Source organism: Prosopis cineraria, unplaced genomic scaffold (genome assembly GCF_029017545.1).
Source record: "Prosopis cineraria cultivar Desert tree isolate PC_DT_omini unplaced genomic scaffold, ASM2901754v1 PC10, whole genome shotgun sequence".
Classification (NCBI taxonomy): domain Eukaryota; kingdom Viridiplantae; phylum Streptophyta; class Magnoliopsida; order Fabales; family Fabaceae; genus Prosopis; species Prosopis cineraria.
The window spans coordinates 11,120,591-11,129,227 of NW_026555341.1; the positions used below are offsets into that span (position 1 = coordinate 11,120,591).

At 30.4% G+C, this 8,637-nt stretch overlaps 1 long non-coding RNA gene across 1 annotated transcript; it reads left to right on the plus strand.

The window, feature by feature from the left end:
- Window positions 1–273: 273 nt before the first annotated feature.
- LOC129321568 (uncharacterized) lies at window positions 274–1,983 on the plus strand. Its single transcript, XR_008596035.1, has 3 exons — window positions 274–511; window positions 1,175–1,240; window positions 1,789–1,983. It is a non-coding gene; the product is annotated as an uncharacterized LOC129321568 (long non-coding RNA).
- The last annotated feature ends 6,654 nt before the right edge of the window (window positions 1,984–8,637 follow it).

Genomic DNA, 8,637 nt, shown 5'->3' on the forward strand with positions numbered 1-8,637 from the left:
TGGAATTTAGGTTTTGAGGAAAAAAATGATAATAATAGGAATTTATATTATTTGAGGTTATTTAGAAATAATATTATGATTAGGTATTTAATTATGAATTTAAAAATTTAAATTTAAAACCACATAAGCAATATTTAGTTAAGATATAATACATAAATAATTTTTTTTATGTGTGTGTTAAAAAAAAAAGAGAAGGTAGAAGGAACAAAAAAAAGGGGGGGTGGAAGGTTGTTGTTTCTAAGTCCCACATTGGTTAGATGAGGGAAGAGAAGAGGTGCCTTCATGTATAAAAAGGAGGGGGTGTGTGCATTAGGAAGCATGAGAGGCTAAGATGCAATTTAGAGAAAATTGCAACTTTGGGCCCAAAGGTTTGAATAATTAAATTCAAACCTATAGTTTTTTTTAATATAATTTTGGGACTCACAATCCCATTTTTATATTATTTTTCTCTCTTCCTCTCACGTTGCTCGGCGTTTTCTCGCAAGGGGGGATTATTTTCTTTTTTCTTCAGGTATGTTCTAACTTTCCTGTTTAGATTAGCATTTAAAAATTTATTTAATTACAAAATTAATTTTATAGTTATTTTCTAAATAATATTAGCTTTCTAGTGATATGATTATTTTGTAGGATAGAGTAAATATTTTGATTAGGATTTTTCTATAGGATAGTTAATCTGATGATATGATGGATTAAAAATATAGGTTAAAATTCTTAGGGATATAGTAAATATTATAGAATATTTTCTTGAGGTTGAAACTCATGTTTAAGAATTTTTGAGTTAAAATCTAGATCTATATGGTTGAATTTATGTGGAATCTGAGATGTAGGGATAAACCTATGATTATTAAATATTTATTTAAGTATGAATAGGTATTTTTGAGGTTATAGAAAGGTGATTTGAGGCTTCAGGATAATTCTAAAATTTTTAATTTATTTTTGGATGAATTTTTAGAATGTAGAAGGATGAAATTGTGATACTAGAAGTGAATTGAGGATAAAAAAATAGTTCATTAGGGTACGAGAATTTTAGAAAAGAATTTGGGAAGTTAAATAAGGCATAAATCTTAAATTAGTGTTAATATGGACTATAGATTTAAGACTTTCTAACTCTTTAAATTAGAGTTATTTATTTTAATGTAAAATTAATATATAGTATTGTGAAATAATTATGTAGATTATATTGACAAAGATAGTGGTGAAAAAGGAGTTGTGAAGGGGAACTTGTTATTCAAGACACAAGGTAACCATTATTAATGTGTTGTGATGAGTGTGTTTGTGAATGGTTATGTGTTGTTTTGTTGTTTGGAAAAATTATGAATTATTGAAAATAAATACTGTATATACTTGTTTGAAATTATTGCCAAGTGGGTTAAAAATTTATTTTTGTTTATCATGATGAGATATTATTGTTCGGATATATTCCTGTTTGGATATTTGAATGATGCATGACTTGTCAGGGTATTTTAATGTATGGTGTTAATGGGAATTTCTGTTCGGTTAATTATTACCACGTGGTAAGCCCTCATTGGACCCAATGAGTGGCGTGTCGCTTGGTCCAACTCACCTTTGGCCGGGTGATTTGGCGTCCGAGCATGGTGAAAGGAGGATATAAGGTGCAGTCATGCAATTAAATACTTGTTCGGTTTGTTTGAAAATATTGTTCGGTTAAATGTTTTGTGTGCCCACTTAGCAATCGCATGATTAGTTACATCCGCATGCATCATTACATATTAATTTTTGGTTACTGGGACTTTTAAGTCTCATTCCCCGTGGTTAATATTTTTACAGGAGCGAATCCGGCCGAGAAAGCACCAGAGGTGTAATTATGGTGTATGAGACACCATCTTTTACGTTGCCTCTTATTTTGGATTATACAATGTATCTTGTGCCAACTTAGGACATATCTTGTCTATGGAGCATGTAAACTCTAATCCTTTTTATTAAATGCATTTATATGTCCAAGAGGATTATGTCTGTCCCTTTTGATTCATGACCTAATTTAAATAACATGCTATGAGGACCATGTCTGTCCCTCATGGTTCTAATTGCTTTTTTGAGATATTTTAAGACCTGTGGTATATTGTCTTGGATGTATCATGGTAGAAATTTTTCTACCATGATAAGGGTTCAATGAAAAAAAAAAAGAAAAAAAAAATGATTTCTTGAATTAATAATTTGCGAAAAATCGGTTTGTAAATTTGAGGGTGTTACATCATGACAGCAAAAGTGCTGTCATGATAGCAATAATTAATAATGTTGCAACATGCACAAAATTTAATCCATCCATTAGATCTTTCCAAAATTTGGCATGCTAATAGTACTATTTAAAAGTGACATGTGGGCTTTAGAATCGCTCCGATCGAAAGTCGGATGATGAAATGGTGCACCCCGTAAATTAGTTCGGAGGTGCTGTCATGACAGCTTTTATAGCCAATCTTTTAACATGTTTAATTTTTAATCTGACCATTGAATCTTTTTGAAATTTGGTACACTTATAGTACCCTTTGAATTTGACGTGTGAGTTTTAAAATCACTTCGATCGGAGTTTAAATGACGGAACAGTGCCTCTCGAAAGTTGGCTCAAGAGGGCTGTCATGACAACAATTTAATGCTGTCATGACAGCATCTTTTTATCCCACTTTCATCTAGCTTGCTTTCGTGCGCTATAGATAGAACCTATAAATTTTTTTTTAGGTTTTAAATGATTTATGTTTTAAGTTGGTTAAAGGATCAACTCCTTAACCACACTTAGTTTATTTGAATTATGTAATTTTTGGATAACACTCGGGGCAAGTGTTACAATCAACATCCATAAAAATTCATTTGAAAATATTTTTGGTCTATATTAGTGAAAAATAGTCAAATTCTGCTTAAATGTTAGCTAAACAGTTAACATTTAAGGAATTTGATGAATTGGTTACTTTTGCATTAGCTCTGATAACGTTATAGGTATTTTTACTTCTAGCTAATAATTTCGTAGGTATTTTTATCTCTTTATTAGTCCACGTCAGCAAAGACTAACACGTGGTATATACAGTCAGTATTTAATGATTAAAATTAATGGCGTTAGATCAAAGTTAACAATTTGATCACTTTTGCACCCACTCATATAGCGTTATGGGTACTTTTATCCTTTTCCTCACTTTAAGATACTAGATGCCTCCAATTGACCACTTTGTGTATATATTTGTCCTTTACCCTTTATTTTTTCCATAAAAAAAATTAATCTTAGATGCTGCTTCTAGGAGATAATAGAAACTCCTTGAAGCCTTAAAATTAGATGAACTACTTCACCATCACTTAATTATTTCTACTTTCTTTTTGCCGTCGAGTTTCGTCTCCCTCCTTTCTCTTCGACAATGCCGCTATTCACACAATCCATTCTCTACTCTACTCTCATTGTGAAGATCTACCTGGACCGCCATTTCTAGTCAGGTTTATCTTCCTCTCCATATCACTTATGCATGTGTCGAACTCGGTTTGCTCTGCAACTCTCTATCTGTCATTTTTTCTAGCCCCCCGTACTTCGCATCTCTTATTTTTGTTCATTACTGTTTGCGAAGAAAGGTTGGCTGCCTGTTTTCTTTCCTTCTTGTTATTTTTAATTTAATTTTTTTAAAAACTTATTATGATAATGACTAAAAAAATGATATTATATAAAAAAAGAAATTGTGGTTTTCATTCAAAGTTTCAAATAATAGAGGTTTTCTCATTGTTTTTCTAACTTAGAAAACAGTGATTCTTTATTAAATGCATATTTGAAAGAGGAAAGATAAATAAGGTATTTGATTTTAAAAATTTTGGAAGTATTGACTGAACAAGGGAGGACTTACGTGAGTAAATTGAAATTTAAAAGAAAACAGAGGAAAAAAAAGGGCTAATCCACAAGTTGGCAAATTATAGTCATGGTGGGTTAAAAAATGACCCACGCCTAACTTATCTCCCATTTACTTGATCCAACCCAACCCACCACTTTTTTATGATTTGATAGGTTAAACGTGCAAGCTCAACACCAACTCCAAAAAATGGAGCTTGCTCTTGATTAATAATAACATATAAATTTTAGTACCCCATGTAATATTAAATTAAAATATATAGATGGCATGAATGATGAAGCACACGGGATACGGCTAATTTAATTGATTAAAAAAGCCTATTGATTTGTGAGATAAGTTAACAAAAAATATTGACATTGCAAAACAAATCGATAATGTTTAAAATGTTTCACCTGTATCTTCAAATTTCACCATGACTTTTTTTATAAAATTTTTCAATATTTTTTCAATCCCAAATGAGAGGGACAAACTTAATTAAAGGCAACTCTCACAAAAACATTTTTTATATTCATATAAATTTAAACTTAAAACCTCGTGTTTAAACATTAACATAGCCTATTTCATTGGACCAATATCTTTCATTGACAATTGATAAGTTTTAATATCTCAATTATACAATATATTTGTACAAAATTTACTATTTAATGATTATACATATATAAAAATATTGTACAATATTTAAATTTCTATTTAATATTAATTAATCAAGAATATCCCGTGCATCGGACAGTTATATTGCTAGTGTTCCATACAGATGAAATCTATATATATATATATATATATATATAATTTGTATGTTTTAGTGGATGGGCGGGCAAAGATGGTTCTATTTGTTTTAAAATATCTTTTATGATGCTTCATTTGACTATCAAAGCAATAGCTTGACTTGATCTACAACTTTTGCTTCGTTTTGTGTGTGTTTAATATATTGTTAACAATGGGCACCCTGGGGTTTGAGCTTCTCTTTAATGGATGATAAACTATTAAAAAAAGGTTAAATGAAGTATATTACACACCATTTTAATTATGAGCTCGTGTGATATGTTAGATTTTATTATTTTTAGATATTAAGTTCTGTTATTTTTGAAAATTAGTTTGATTTTTTTATGATCCAACAAGTTCCATTTTTTAGATAGGAAAGTCTTATGACTCGGTTTTAGTCTTGTGGCCAAACCCAATCTTGTCCTACTCTCGAGTCAATCTGAGCGAGACCGATCCTCAAGCCAAAAATTAATAACCTGGCCTCGTCAAGATTAGACATCAGGTTGACTACAAAGCTAGCTTTGCCTTCTCTTTGAAAACCTATAGAGGCTTATTTTGCAACCTATTTTAAGAATAATTTTTTATTCTTTAGAACCAAAAAACAAAAAATATACTTGATAACGTGTTTTGATTTTCAAAAAAAAGTTTTCAAAAACAAAAAACATCAAATATTATTTTAAAGAATAAAAAAATAAAAACATCTTTTAAGTGTTATGAAATTATTTTTTAAAAATAAAAAAATAAAAAAAACACAATTTTTATTATTTTTATTTTTCTATAAAATACTAAGTTTTAAAATAATAAAATAAAAATAATTTCAAACAAGTCATATCTATTTTTTTTTAATTCTAGACATATAATTATTGATAAGGTTCTTACTTCTCAATATAAAATATTGAATCTATAATCGTATATTTATATTTTGAGACGTAATCTCTCTAGTTCAATAAAATTATTGATCTGATGGTAAAAAAAAAATATAATTATTGATCTCATGCCCAACAAAATTATTGAATTTATAAACATAAGATAAGAGGCTGCTAATTATATTATGTAAAAATTAATTTTTTATATAGATTTTTGCATATAACTTTTTTAATTTTTTTTTTTATCTTTCACCATCTATCCTTTTCTTTCTCTCACGAAATTTCATGCATATTTTTCTGCGTCGTCATTTTTGAAAATTTCATTAAAACCAAAGTCCTTTTTGGAAATTTGGGAGAGGATGCAGAAAAGAAACACAAATTCCAAATCAAAGCAGACTGATGCCAAGTCCACATTCATTTCTCCAGTTTTCTTGCTAGCTTCACGGAACTCTTTTTGTTGTGTTGAAAAAATAAGTACAATTAAGTAATAATAAAAAAATATAATAATTCTTTTGGAAAGCACAGTAGATCTCAAAATATCAATTTAATGACAGTTATATTTTTAATAAACCTTTTAGAAAAATGAGTTGTAATTATTAATTTAAACTGTTGTAAATTTAGGAGTCTCAATTGTAAATAATATATTATATTTTTTTTAATGTAATTCCCAATTTGCAACCGTTTTAATCATTAATTTCAAATTAATTTTCAAAAAATTGTTTTAAAAAATTAATTTACATTATTTGATACTTGGTTTAAAAGGCTATTTCATCATTAAACTATAGATTTATAAGCATCTAATATCCTAAACTTATTTTTGAACAATATTCTCCCATAACCTTTTAAAAAGCGATGTAATATCGTTCTTATCATTAAAAAAAGTTAACTTTGACAGTTAATTAATTAAAAAATTTTGAACAAGAATATCAAAAATTATAAAAAAAGAAAAAAATTATGAAAAATGATTCAAAATTACAGACATGGACAAAAAATTACAAAAAGGACCAAAAAATTTTTCTTATTCATTTTCTATAATTTTTGGTTAATGGATAAGTTAATATTTGTTAATAATAAAATCCTACAGCACAATTTTCAAAAGTTGAAGAGCAACATTGCATTGAAAAATAAAAATTTAAGGTCATGTTTCTAAATCTATAATTTGAAGGTTAATTTACCATTTAACCTTGATATTTTGATATCTAACTGTTATTTTCCACCAAATTTTGCATATGGAGCATAAATGATGATATGGGATTACCATCCCTTTTGCTTAAGAAAAATGCTAAAAGAGCCCAACTAGTGTCACAGAAATTGGCCTAGACTTAAAATTACAGAGCCCATTTGGAGGCACGTCGATCACAATTCTCCAGTCTCCGCAAGTCCCAACAGATATTAAAAAAAAAAAAAACAACGGCTAGTTCTCCTTTTAAAAAACATGATAACTACCGTATTCCGCTTGGGTAAAGCAGTTGATGAAGAATCCGAAGCGATCAGGGTTAAAGAAAAAAAAAAAAAAAATCATCTCTGCTACGCGCCTTTTCAAACCTAAAGCACGTCTAAGTTTAACGGTTATCTTCTTTTCGATCGCTCTCTCATCCCCGATTTCCTCTTACCTCCTTCTTCGCTGAGCAAATTGCGCAACACCTCCGCTGAGTCTCGGGTATTTGCTGCATTTGCAATCTCCAAATCAGGTGCATTTCTGGGTTTCTCAAACTAGATCAGTTAAGATCTTATAATTCTAGTTTTAGTTGCTGGCATGAATGCTTCTCTGTTGGAGTTAATGACTATTATCATCCGTTTGCCTGGAGCCACTTTTTTCTTTTTACTCTTACTTCATTAATAAGAAGTTTTGTTCGGTTTAGAAAATTTAACGTCACCTTCATTCTGAGTTGTTATAATAAAATTTTGTATGCATGATTTGTTAATTAGAATATCAATTAAACTGTAGAGAAAATTGAAAGCCCATTTGCTTTAAGAGGATAAATAAGGTAAACAAAACTTGCGTGGTGAAAAAAGTGAGGAAATTGGAACTTGATATCTTATGACTGAACAACTCTAACTGGAAAGACTCTGTTGGTATTTTTCATATCAGAATTATATTCCTTTTCTCAATTAGTTAACCAAGCAGCTGGCGTACGTAAGGCATGAAATTTATAGTTTGGACTGTTATAACAGTTTGAGTTCTCTGAACACTGCGTATTCTCTGAAAAGCGTAGCTCCATCCCAAGGGATATTTCGTTACATAAAATATGCTTTTTATCATTATCCTGTATTATGAAAAAAATTTCTCGGCATACCAAATAATTGGCAATTCCTCACTTCCTTCCTATGCATATGGAAGGCAACTCTGTGAAGTGATCATATTTTTTTTTTTTTGGTTGGGAGAAAGCACTTTCAAGTGATTGAAATCTCACTAGTTGTGCTCTTATTCTGCCGCGTCTGTGTGTCTGTCTATATATATAAAGCTCTTTTAAGTTTCAACATTTGGATCTCGGAAGAAATGCATAAACATGCTGTCTAAGTCGACTGAAATGGAAAGTGTGTCCCCGCTCCAATCTAGGTCACAGGGATACGCAACTTTTTCTGGTTTGGCCATATTTAAACAGGGATATGCAACACCTCTTGTCTTATTTTGATTGTTGTTGATTCTAAATAAACAGGTTCTTTGAAAGTCACATATATGAAAATACAAGACATGGACAAGGCTTATGAAGAGCTTGATGACCTAAAGCTGAAATTGAGAGAGACTCAAGGCAGAACTAAGAAGCAAGACAGATTCGCTTGAGAACTTGAAGCAATTCCAAAACGCACAGGTCAATCAGGTACGGGAAGCAAAGCTAAAAAATGAGAAATTGGAGCAAGAGCTGCTTCAAAAGGAAGATGAAATCACTGAGGCAAAGCAGAACTGTGAAGATCTCAAGGGGGATTTGGTTAAAAAAGAGTCCATCATCAAACATCTCAGTGCTGCAAATGATAAACTTCGAGTGGATTGTGATGAAAAGTTAAAAAATGGGAAGGAAGAAGAAGAAAGGATTGGTGTTGGCGTTGAGGAGGCAGTTGAGAAGGCGGAGAATCAAGATCAGCAGATTAATGTGTACAGGCAAGAGATTGAGAGCCTCAAAGGTTGTCTTTCAGCTCAAAGAGGTGTTTGGAAGTAGAGAAAATATCAGAAG